General features: G+C 33.2%; 1 pseudogene; it reads right to left on the bottom strand.

Moving 5' to 3' along the window:
* On the bottom strand, nucleotides 1–119 carry LOC111737434 (annotated as a pseudogene).
* Between the last annotated feature and the right edge of the window lie 12832 nt (nucleotides 120–12951).

Genomic DNA, 12951 nt, shown 5'->3' with positions numbered 1-12951 from the left:
TGCCTACAGAACCTGGTCTTCCTAGGTGGCCTCCCATCCAAGTACTAACCAGGCCCGACCCTGCTTTGCTTCTGAGATCAGATGGGATCAGGCTTGTGCAGGGTGGTATGGCCGTAGAAGGGGTAATTTTTAACTATAAAAGGGGCGGTATTTCTGGGAGGTATTTAAGAAAGGTCTTTAGAGAGTTTTCTATGGTTATAGAGCTGGGCCTTCACTTCTGTCACTCATGCCTGATTAACTACCTAACAGTATCAACTAGTAAGCAAGATATAGTATGTGTGTATAGGTAACTTCGAATTATCTTCCATGCTCAGAGATAAGAGTTCCACAAAGAATGCTGGTTACTTAGCTAAAAATGTACTCAACATCTGAAAATAAAGCTATTAAATATTCTTAATTCTATCTCCTTATTTCTTTCCTGTCATACCTAATAAGCTTCTGGAAACTGTACTCTGTATGAATTGTTTCCTGTTTTTCCTTATCTCCCATTTACTTATTCTACTGTAATTTGGCCTTTTTTTCTTTTCCTGTTCAAACTATTCCACTGAAAATTCTTGTCAACTAGGTCACTAGTGATTATTTTAGCTGCAAATTTCAAAAAATATTTAGAGATTTAAACAATTTTTAGAGCTTTTTGCTGACTTAGCAAATTTTCTTGAAGCTTTTATTCCCTTGAAATCTATGACATCCTTCTGTCCTACTTTTTTTATTCTAGGTAACTATAATAATCTCTTAACGACAATAACCTAATCTATTTAATTTATTTTAACTTTATATCACCCAAATTTTGACACATTACAGGTTTGGTATCCTCCAGGAGAAATTAGCACAACCAGTACTGAATCTTCAACAGAAAAAATATATTCTGAACATGTTCCTTATGCAAGTAGTCTTTAAGGCACTATGGGGGAGAAAAAATGAGGAAGATGTATGTTAAAGGAATTTACAATCTATAGGATACTATAAAATTAAATAATCAGACAATCAGAAAGTTTAAGGTACAAGGTATAAAGGAAGTAATAAGTACTCTTCAGAGTTTCTTTTCTGGACATATGGCCAAAAAAACCCACATTAAATCCTTTAGGAGGAGGGTAGAGATCTTGATTAACTAATTGTATGTAATTATGCATGTTATAATTTTAATGGTGACCACTAAAATACATTGAACTTAAAATCTCTAGAAAGCAAATAAAGGGAAAACATGAAGTTAAACAGAAACTGAGATTAAAATTCATGAAAAAAGCAGAGCAATTAAAAAGCACAAAATAAGATGTTAGCAATAAGTCTAAATATATCAGTAGCCATATAAATGTGAATGGATTAAATTGCCAGTTAAGAGAAAAAGACTTGATTTAAAAAAAAAAAAATTAGTTATTAGTACCACCGATGATCCATAAAGAAACAAATTATTACACCAATTCCTATAGAAATTATTTCCAAGTGGTTTAATGAACTAAATAAGAAAAACAAAAATTTCAGTCTCTTAGAAGAAAATAAAGAACACATATGACCACAAGATAAAGGAGTATTTCTTATATAAGTCATTAACAGCACAACTGAGAGAGAGAAAGGTGGTTAAATTGACTACCATATGCATACAATTATTTAATTTGTGTGAAGTATAATGAAATAATATTAGCTATTATTTAAAAAATTATTTAAAAAATTCTGTTCATCCAATGAAAATATAAAAAAACTGCAAAGATAAACCAAAGTTGAGCAAAGATATTTCACAGTAAAAGAGTGATAAAGGTTAGCATCCAGAATTTTAAAATTCTCTTAAAATGTATATATAAGAAAAAAATTCAATTGAAAAACTGGTAAAATAGATGAATAGGTAATTTATAGAAGAAAAACATGTAACTAATAAATTCGTTGAAGTTTATATATAATCCAGAGAGGACAAATTAACACCATAATAAGAAACAAGTTATATCTCTCAGAGTAAAAAAATTAAAAAACGCTGGGAATGATTATTGGAAGAAATCCTACAACTCAGTAATTTTACTTCTTGGTATATAAACTCAGAAAAAAAACTCTGGAATATACATAAAAGGAAATTATTTTAGCAACATTGCTTGTAATACTAAAAAAACAGTGGGAGCAATTTAAATGTCTATCAATACAGAGAGTGGATGAAACAATTATATTATGATGATGGAATACTGTGGTTTACATGTCTCAGCAAGGCTAAATGTTGAACAAACACCCCTTAAGTCATAGGATAAGATAAACAGCATGACATCATTTAAATACATTTTGAAAAATGAAAAACTATTATAAATTATTTAGAATTACATACATATATATTAAAATTATAAAGAATGCACATAAATGAAAAATAACAAAATTGTAGTCATGGTTACCTTTGTGGGAGAAAAAGTCTTCTGAGGAAAGGCACACTGAGATCCTCACTACGTTTTTAATTTTTTATTTGCTAGTTATAGTCCTCTCAATACCTTTTTATATATTTGAAACATTACCAAATAGGTGAGATTTTTTAAGAACTGTAAAAGTTAGAGGAGGGTGGGGAGGTCGACTTTGACTGGAGAGAATTAGGTAACAATTAAGTTTGTCAAATTAGCCAAGGGATGAAAGGTAGAAATGAAAATGAAGAGGGCACCACAGTGGAAGGAAACACCATATGCTTCTGTTCTGAAACTAGGAGCAAACAGAGAACTGAGGATGGCCCAGTTCCACTTGAACATGGAGACAGATTGAAAGCAGGAGAAAATGTAATTTAGGATGCTTCTTGAAAAGCTTTGATTATTAGGGTTCATATAGAATGGAAAGATATTTAGGGCTTCTTTATTTATTTATTTGTTTGCTTGTTTGTTTATTTATTTATTTATTTAAAGCGTCCCCCCCGCCCCTCAACTTCTGCCCCTAACCTATGGAAGTTGCCATCTCCCTTTAAAAACTGGATCTCTGAAGGCGGGGCGTCTCCTCCCCCGCACTCACTTGGGGCCTGGCACACCCAGGGTATGGACTGTGGCTCCACTGGGGCACGAACCTAGAACCTTCTGTGTGTAAAGAAGATGTGTTAACCACTACTCTATGGAACCACCCCTATTTAGGGCTTATAAGCAAGGGATTATAAAATCTTGTGTGTGCTTTAGAAATACTAAAATGGTACAGAATTAATAAAGACTTGGAATATAAAAATGATGAATTTGAAATGTGAAGATACTTAAGAAACCACTGTAGCTTAGGAGGGTGGCACTGGAAGTGGCAAAGAAAAGATAGGTGTGAGAAATACTATTGAGATATGAATGAAAAAATTCAGAGTCTGATTGAGCATGGGGTGTGAGGACAACATGTAAGCTTTTGAGGCTAGATGGAAGAATAGTCATGGCATTAATATAAAAGAAATATCAGGAGAAGGCACTGGTTTAAAAAAGAAAGTTCAGTTTTACACACATTGAATTTTATATATTTCCTATGGAGATATTGAGAAGGCAGCTGAGAACTATGTATCTACTCAATAGTGTCATTAGAAAACATGTACAGTTGGCCCTCCACATTTGTGAGGTTCACATCCACAAATTCAACCAATCACAGATCAAAAATATTCATAAAAATATTATGTTGTTGCTGATGTGTACTATGTACTTAGGCGTGCTATGGTTACATTGGTAGTGAATGTGTACAGGTTTTTTTATTGTCATTATTTCTTAAACAATACAGTATAACTATTTACATTGTATTAGGTATAATAAGTAATCTAGACATGATTTAACATAAATGGGAGAATGTGCATAGGTTATATGCAAACACTTCCATCTTATATGAGGGACTTGAGCATCTGAGGATTTTGGTATTTTCAGGGAGTGGAGAGTGGTCCTGGAAGCACTCTACACTGGATACTGAGGGATGATTATAGTTACGATTCAATCTAAAGGAAACAAGTAAAGAAAATAGTGGTGGGAATAGAATCTTTTGGAATGACTATTTTTAGGATGCTGGAAGAGAATCAGGAAGAGCTGTGTAACCAGTGCTAAGAAAGAGACTAAGGGATCACAGCATAATGCTGAAGTGAGGTGAGGAAACTAGAACTAGGTTTAATGATGCATAGGTCACCGGTGCCTATTGAGAGAGTGGTTTCGAAAGCATGGCTAAATGAAATTCTCATGTTAGTTTTTAAACATAAAATTTCTAATGCTATTTTAATTAATTGTGACCTTTTGTTCCAATTCTTTGACTGATTGTTTCTTATGTTCCTTCCTATTTATCACTGTTCTAGGAACTTTCTCACCTTCAGGGTGTTTACCAAATAGTTTCCAGAAATAGTTACAGGACAATTGAATCGTTACAGGACAATTCTTTTGACAGAGGCATCTTTCAAAACCTTAAAGTTCTAAAAAATGACTTTGCTCCAATGATTTTAGTGATAATGCTTATTATGTTTACCTGTTTTAGTTACACCCACTGAATGGAATTAGTTTGTTTTTTTCTTTTTTAACTAGAACAATCAATCTGCCAAGCACATGACATACCCAGTCTCCCAGATATAACAAAATATAACGATATCATTTTGGTATTCCATCTACTCAAGCTCTTTATCTGGAACATATGTATGGTCTCATTCATCTCTTCACAGACTCACAGTTGCTATCTCCTTAAAGTATTTCTCTAAAAATAAAAACAGAAAACAAAACAACAGAAGAACATAACAACCAGTAAATCCTAAATATTTTGCATTTGGTTCAAAAATTTACATTTGTTTAATTATTATTTTTACATGCAGAATCATCATAGAATCTTAAATCTGGAAGAGGCCTAGGAGAAAACTAACCTGCATCATTTAACAAATGAGAAATGTAAATCCCAGAAAAATTAGGGTATCGGTAAAAGTTACATGACATGTAACACATTGTACATGATTCGGAATTATACAGTTACAATGACTAACACATAATAAAATGATTTAAAAACGACCTATTTCAGTCTTTCTAAATATTAGATTTTTCACTGTGGACATCAAACTATGTTAAGAGCTGATGAGGAAACAAAAGGTGGTGATATCTCTTTCTTCTAGGAGGAACATAATTGTGGAAAATCCTTGCTGTGCCATCTACAGATTCTAATAAGAAAGTTGTCAGTGTTGGATAAAGGGAGAATGAATAAATGGTTTTAGCTAACAAAATGTCTTTTCTCTATTATATAGTAAAATTAAAAACAATCCAATCAAGGGATTTTGTATATTAATATTTTTCAAACAAAGCCGTCAAACCCATTATCAAGTGCCAGATGCTTTGAGAGTTCATGTCAGCCTCCTCCCTCCACCCCAAATTTGTTGTCAAAAAGGTATGACCAAGGAGGATTGGGAAATTTAGATTTTTTTCTCTTTTGTTCTTCATTTAGGAAATCTCTTTACTCCTCACTCAATACTGGAAAAAGAGGGTTGTTCAAAAAGGCACTTTGAAGTAAGTATATATGAAAACAATAGATTTTATATATCCAATCTAATGGCACAAAGTTTTGAGGAAACTAAAATTTAAGCTTAACTCAGCATCTTAGGTTATTGTATATCAGCTAAATTTTGTAGGGACGGGGTAATGATTGACAGGAACTTACTGATAAAATAGAGGAAGAAAGATATAGTAGTTTCCTCTTTATTTTTTTCCTTCTAAATGATGTACTTGAGTTTTATAAAAAATCCTTTTGGGTATGTGAAGAATGAAAGGGAGAGGATCGTACCATTAGGAAAGCAACCATAGGAAACCATGCCTGTGTGACATTAAGCCATGATGATGAAGGGATACTAATAACAATCTGGACTAAGATTAATTTTCAGGAAACTGTTCAAATTACTTCCATTTAGTATTGGGCAAATGCTTGGGTGCATCACACTCAAGACCTGAAAAGCATGCTTTCCCACAGAGCAGTAAACGATTCTGGATCTGGCCACAGTGTGGAGATGTTGCGACACAGATTCACGGTGCCAAGCTGAAGAATGCTGAATTCTCACGTTGCAGTGTGGATTTCCATTGCCTGCACCGATTTCCATTTCCATTTTATAACATCTTATCATAACCTAGTGCTTCCATTTTTTTAGTATAAGTTCATAAAAGTTTGTGGCATACTTCTTTCTGGAGAAAACATTAGAATTTCTATGCATCCAGTATCCCTAAATATTCACATGGCATATGATGCTTTTAACCGATTCTCCATACTACAACTAGGAATCCATGTAATGCTAAATGAACCAATTTCAATGTGCAGTGTTATTAAAAGACCCAGCCGAGCATATAAAATAATAGCAAATACCACCACAGTTTGTGGATTTCATTTAAGAATGAAATGGCATTCCATGTAAAAAGCATTCATGAATTCCTATGCAAATGTGGTTGTTCATTCATTTCACAAATGTGAAGTGTCTACTCTGTGCCAGGCACACTTCCTGGGTATGCGGAGAGAGACAAAATAGACTTCATACCTACCTACTGGAATAGAGCGACATTAAAGAGATACACCAACATATAATTACTATGTGAGATAAATGTAATGAAGGAAAATTAAAGAATTTAAATTAAATGTTATAAGCTGATTCATATGGGAAGAGAAAAAGGAGCGAGGTGACAAGTTAGCCAGGTGGACCGTATTCCCAGGTGGAGAGAACAACATCTGGGGAGGTCTTGAGGGTGGAAGGAGTTTGGCGAGGTCAAGGAACTGAAACAATGTTCCTAGGTTAACAGGGCTTGAACTGTTGAGGAGGATAAGGTGAGAGTGGCAGGAGATGACCTGCCAAGTCAGCAAGGGCCAGAACATTCAGGTCAGTGACAAGGATTGTAGATTTTATTCCAAGTTCCGAGGGAAGCCATTGGAGGATTTGTAAGAAAGAAAACAAGATTAGATTCTGCTTCCTACTAGACTTTGTAAATTGCAACTCTAAACATTAGGAACTTTAATTATTTTTTACTAGATTTGTTGTTTCTTCAGTTTTATATTTGTTTTCCCAGAAAATATCTTAGACAGGGGATGCTTGAAATTTAAGGTCTACAGTTTTTTGGGGTAAAGAAAATCCCTTTGAAAATATGTTTGATTCTGCTGATATTCTACTTTTTTACATTGCAGCATAATTCTCCAGTCAACAATGGGTTTGTGAAATTTGATATTTGAAATAAATTTACCTTTATTTGAAAAAAATTCTGGATCATTAGACTACTAAACTATATTTTAGCAATGTTTATTAATTTATTATTCAGGGGTAAAAAGAACAAAAGAAAAAAATTCCAAAGATTATATTCAAAACATAATTTGAAGGAATGAAGATCCTTTAAACTTAGCTGAGTATCTTCTGAGAGGCAGTAAGAAGCCTATGTTCTTCCCTAGTAAATGAATTTTCTATGTCACTATGCAAACAATTTACTATTTTTTTGCACTCTGAGAATTTTAGCACCTACATTTCCACAGTGTGTCTTAGAGAGTGGTTGTTACATGCGGAAGTGACTGAAGGTACATCAGAATGGGCTACTCATTTTTTTAATAAGTTAAATATCATCTACACTCACAAGCTGCAAAGCTGCAACTTAAAGGGAAAAGAACTCAAAATGATAAAGAGTGGATATTAATTTTAGAGACAAAATTAAGATACATAGTTTTCTCAAATGGATTCCACTTGCAACCCACCACAATAGAAAGTAGGATATTTAAGGAAAAAGATGTGTGGGAAACCTGTTTGAAAAGTACACAGGTTTGGATGGATTGATTTGCTTAAGTTTTTTTAAAAATGAAACTTAAAAAAATTATATTGGTGATGCAGATATTTTATATTTACCCCCATACCATTTTTAATGCTCTTCTTGCCCTCATGTAGATTTGAGTTTTTTCTGGTATCACTTTTATTTTCTGCCAACAAAAATTCCTTTATAATTGTGTTTTTTTTTTCCCCCTAATTCAGGTCTGCTATCAATTTTCTCAGCTTTTTTTTCTGTAAAGTTCTTCATTTCACTTTTGGGTTTAAAAGATATTTACCCTGGGTACAAAATTCTAAGTTGACTTTTTATATTTTTTCTGCATTTTAAAGATGTTGCTCCATTTTTTTATTTCTGACAATTAGAAGTCTGAAATCTTTCTCATCTTTGCCCTCTATACATAGTGTGTTTTCCTCCCCCCATCCCCTCTTGCTGCTTTTAAGATTTTATCACTTGTTCTCAGCAATTTAATTATGATAGTCTCAGTGTAGTTTTATTTATTTTCTCATGCTTGAAATTTGTTAAGCTTTTTGAATCCGTGAGTTTACAGTTTTTATAAAAGTTGAAAAAGTTTTGCTGTCATTTCTTCAAAAATGTATATATGCTTTTATTCTATTCTTCCTCTCACATTTTTTTCCCCGCTGAAACTGCAATAACCCATAGGCTAGGATGCTTGATATTGTCCCACAGGACAATGTGGCTCTGTTCATTTTTTCCCCCTTTTATTATCTCTGTACTTTATTTTGAACAGTTTCTATTTCTATATCTTCCAGTTTACTTCTTCTCCTACCCCTAAAGTATTTAATTTGCTGGCAACCTTAGCCAGTGAAGTTTTCATGACAGATAATGTATTTTTCATTTCGGGAAGTCTCATATGATTATTTTTTATATCTTTCAGTTCTTTACTCATTATATTTAAGTTTTACTTTAAAATTTGAGCATGTTTTCTTTTGAAATTTTAAAATCCTTGCCCATTAATCCCATTATTTCTGTCATTCCTTGGTCAATTTATACTGATTGCTTTTTTTTTTTTTCCCCCAGGTTAAGATTTGTATTTTTCTGCTTCTTGGCTAACCATTGTAAACTTCTCATTGTTGAGTCTGAATTTTATTTGACTCCTTTAATAATTTCTACACTTTGTTCTGGTAGGCAGTTACATTACTTACAAATAAGTGTGGTCCATTCAAGGCTTTCTTTTAAGCCATTTCGGAGTGGGTAAATGTAGACATTCTTTAGAACTAGTTCATCCCCAAAAAGGGTAGTGTTTTCTGGGCAAATCTATAGATTCCCAGTGTATTAATCTGCTTGGGCTGCCATAATAGGACACCGCAGACTGGGCAGCTTATACAATAGATTTATTTTGTCACAGTTTTAGAGCCTAGAAGTACAAGATCAAGGTGCTAGTAGAGTTGGTTTCTGGTGAGGTCACTCCTGGCTTACAGATGGACACCGTTTCACTATGCCATCACATGGTCTTTTCTCTCTGCATGAGTTGATGTCTTTCTGTATACTTCTGGTGTCTTTTTCTCTTCTTATATATAAGAACACCAGTCCTATCAGATTAGGTCCCACCCTTATATATCCTCATTTAACCTAAATAATTTCCTTAATTATTGCCACGGGGGATTAGGGCTTCAACATATAAATATGGGGGGAGTGGGCACAATTCAGTCCATAACACTCAGCATATTCAGTGCGGTTTCTCTACTGTGACCCATGGGAACTTGAATGAATGATACTGAGCCCTGTATAAGCTGTAAAAATATCTTTATCTTATGGATACCCAGTAATTGTTCTTTTCTTTCTTTTTCTTTTTTGGCCTACTTCTGTAGAATTTCACCTTACATATGCTCATATTGTTTTTTATTCAAAGATTTTAGAAAACACCTATGTAGATTTCTGGAGCTCTTTTTCATGTTTCATCCTCTGCATCATAAATTTTAGCTTTTTTGATATTCCTGAACACCATTCTATGTTTTCTCACATCAATCAGAACACTCTATTTGCGTTCTCCTGCCTGGGCTGCACTTGGAAAATGCCTGCTGGCAGAAAGCTGGTAAAATATAGGATTCACATTGGTTCCTCTCCTCTCAAGGTTCACAGTTCTCTTCTGCTTACTGTCCATTGTCTGAAAAGAGTTGTAGCATATATTTTTCCAGTTTTCTTCTTGATGTAGGAGGTAAAATCTCATACAGAGCATGGGCTGAAGCAGAAGTTCTTTTAATTTATATTTGTAAAATTAAAGATTTGTGACTACTTAATGTTTTCATAAATATGTGGTAATAACATTAGTAGACTTGCTTTCTAGACATATCTATCAATATTCTTGATAGAAAGCAAGATATATCTATCTTGTCAATCTAAATATATTAGGTCATACTGTGCTTCCAATTGCAGCCCCAATATTTAAAAATTATGTTCAATTAGAACCTGACATGAAATCCTTATCAAATAAAACTCAATCTCACAATAGTAATAATATTGTGAAAAAAAATGGTTAAAAACTGCTCCTAGTTGACAACCATTGATATAATACATCCTTAAACTGACCAAACATGTGAAAATAATGAAGCCATTTGTTAAATGATTGCATTTAATCAATCTCATGAACATTTTATTGAAATGTCACTTAAACTTTTGTGCAAATGAGAATTACATAGATGCAAATGTAGGGAATGTGTCGGAGTTTAAAAAGTTGTACAGGTGATAAAGGTGCACATTGATCGTTGAGGATTACTATCCTAGAGTTCAAACTGGAGTGTGCATCAGAACCAACTGGAGGCCTTGCTAAAGCACAGATTATCAAGGCTCACTTGCTGAGACTTTGATTCATTAAGTCTGACCTAAGATAGTACATTTTTGACAGTTTCCCAGGTGATGCAGCTACTATTAATCCTGGAACCGTACTTTGAGAATCACTGTTTCATAGCACAGTTATTCGTGCTGTATAACTTTGGCAATAATTTTTCAAACAAAATTTTATTAACAATTTGATAAATTAGGATGACAACATGGTATAGTCAAAGAAGTATGGAAACTGGAATTAAAATGAAAACAAAATATCTGGGTTCAGATCTTGCTCAATCCTTACTCGGAAGTCATTTTGTTGCTGAATTTCAGATGCATAATCTGTAGAAAGGAAATTATAAAACGTGATTAGCTACCTGGCATAAATAACACACTTAAATTAATCAATCAATTAATTAATTAATTTTAATAATAAACATTACTTTTATTCTATTTCTTTCTCCATACAGACTTCATTGAAAAAAAAAATTATACCGACAACAGTGTATGGACTCCTTTGAACAAAAAGACTTGAAACAATTGAGGCAAGTCACCGAAGAGCCCTTTATCAGAGGATCTGGAGCATAATAACCATTTTAATCTTTGTGGTCAATTTTGGAACAGTCCCTAGGAAACACAGTGAGCCCTGAGTTCTGGTGAATAGATTACATCTTGGATCTTTTAACCCCTTCTTGGAACACACAAATTCTAGATTTACTTTAGAATTAATCAGAATTTTAAGATTCTACTAATTTGAATTATGAATATATCAACCATGATTATTTCGGACTGAACTGAAAACATTTCTATCTACATTATTGGGCTTTCTGGTTTACTTTTGGTCATTTATGAAAATAAACATGACTTCACTTCAGTTTGCTTGAATGTTTTTTCCAGTAAGATGCATCAGTCATTAGGAGGTTGCTTCTCAAGATAGACATGTTATACAATGTTCTTTACTACATTTTCCTGCTGGAAGGATGTGTAATGTATGTTACCACTTCTGTCATTAAGGGTATGGATCTTGCTTAGCATGACATTTTGTGGGATCCTAGTTGTGTGGTATATTTATAGGCATCTAACTGGATGAATAACATCTGATGAGTTCAAAGCACACACATTAATGGAAGTATTAACATCTTTCTGAATAAACTACAAAAACAAATCCAAATTCTGTGGTAATGCTTCCATCTGTCCTATGACAGTCATTATTATAGAATATCATACAGTGGTGGTGTTACAAATGTTATGTCTCTGGAGCATCATGTAACCTTGGGAGCAGAAATTTCTGAAGAACCAAAGGAGAGTAAAGGCTATAATTAAAAATAAGCCCCAAGAAATAGTTTCCATGTGGTTGCAAGAAGCCCTTGAGCACAGCTGGAAAATTTCAGGCTGAAATATGTTGGAACAATAGTTTACAGAGGAAAGTAGCTGGGTTTGTGGTTATACTTGGAAGTGAAATTTCCTTGCTTGGTTGTAATAGCAAAGTAGCTATAAAGTTTGGGAGAATGTTTTCTAAAGAAGATTGTTACTCCCTGAATTACAAAGAGAAACATAATAGAACATTATTTCTTCAATGAGAGTATGGGCTTACAGTCACATTAAGAATAGTTTATTATGTACAAATAAAAACAAGTTTCAAGGTATAAAGAAAAATATATATTTGTTTAATAATAAGGGTTAAAGAGTCCAAAATTCAGAAGAGGAGATTAGAATTTAGTATAAAGTTGTAAAATGAGGTTACATTTTAAATCTTGTGGTACAAAACTTTCCTTTTAGTATTTAAATAAACATCTCAGTATATCTAAAGTCAGCTCATCATTTTTCTTGAGTTTATCTCCGTATTTCCTTTTTTGTTGTTACTGGCTTCATCCTCCTTCAAGTTATCTACTTGAAACTTTGGTGTTATTTTAAATTTCTTCATCTATTCATGTTTCATATTAAATCAATTGTTAATTTCTTTCCATTATACTACTAATAGGTCATTCATATCCATATCTATTTATTAAATTGTTTTAAGATGTTAGGATTATTGAAAATAGTTTTAAAAGAAATGCCAGACAAGCAAAGTACTGTGAAGTTGAAAAGCCTTCAGGTGTGCATAATCAGTTGGAAATGGGAAGAGGGGGTGCAAGAGTGGTTAATTTGTGGTTGATGAAATTTTAAGAAATCAATGCATTGAAAAGCTAGAGTGGAATCCAGGAGTAAGGATAGAAAAGCTAAAAACAGATGTGTGGCTAGCATATGTGGGTGATCATGAATAATATTTTGGATGATAGGAGTGTATTTTAGAACAAGAATGTATACTGCTGCTGACAAGCAGTATTATCAAACTATAAAAAAAATCATGCCAAATATGGGTCTATCTGGGGTGGAAAAAGAATCTCTCTTTTAAGAAAGTAGCTTCAGTCGGTGTTTCTTCAACCTTCTGGCATATTAGTAAATTGTTTAGTTGTTAAAATATAAT

This window comes from Pteropus vampyrus, unplaced genomic scaffold (assembly GCF_000151845.1).
Source record: "Pteropus vampyrus isolate Shadow unplaced genomic scaffold, Pvam_2.0 Scaffold26, whole genome shotgun sequence".
Lineage (NCBI taxonomy): Eukaryota > Metazoa > Chordata > Mammalia > Chiroptera > Pteropodidae > Pteropus > Pteropus vampyrus.
The sequence above is the reverse complement of the archived record's forward strand: the minus strand, read 5'-3'. Positions and strand labels throughout refer to the sequence as shown.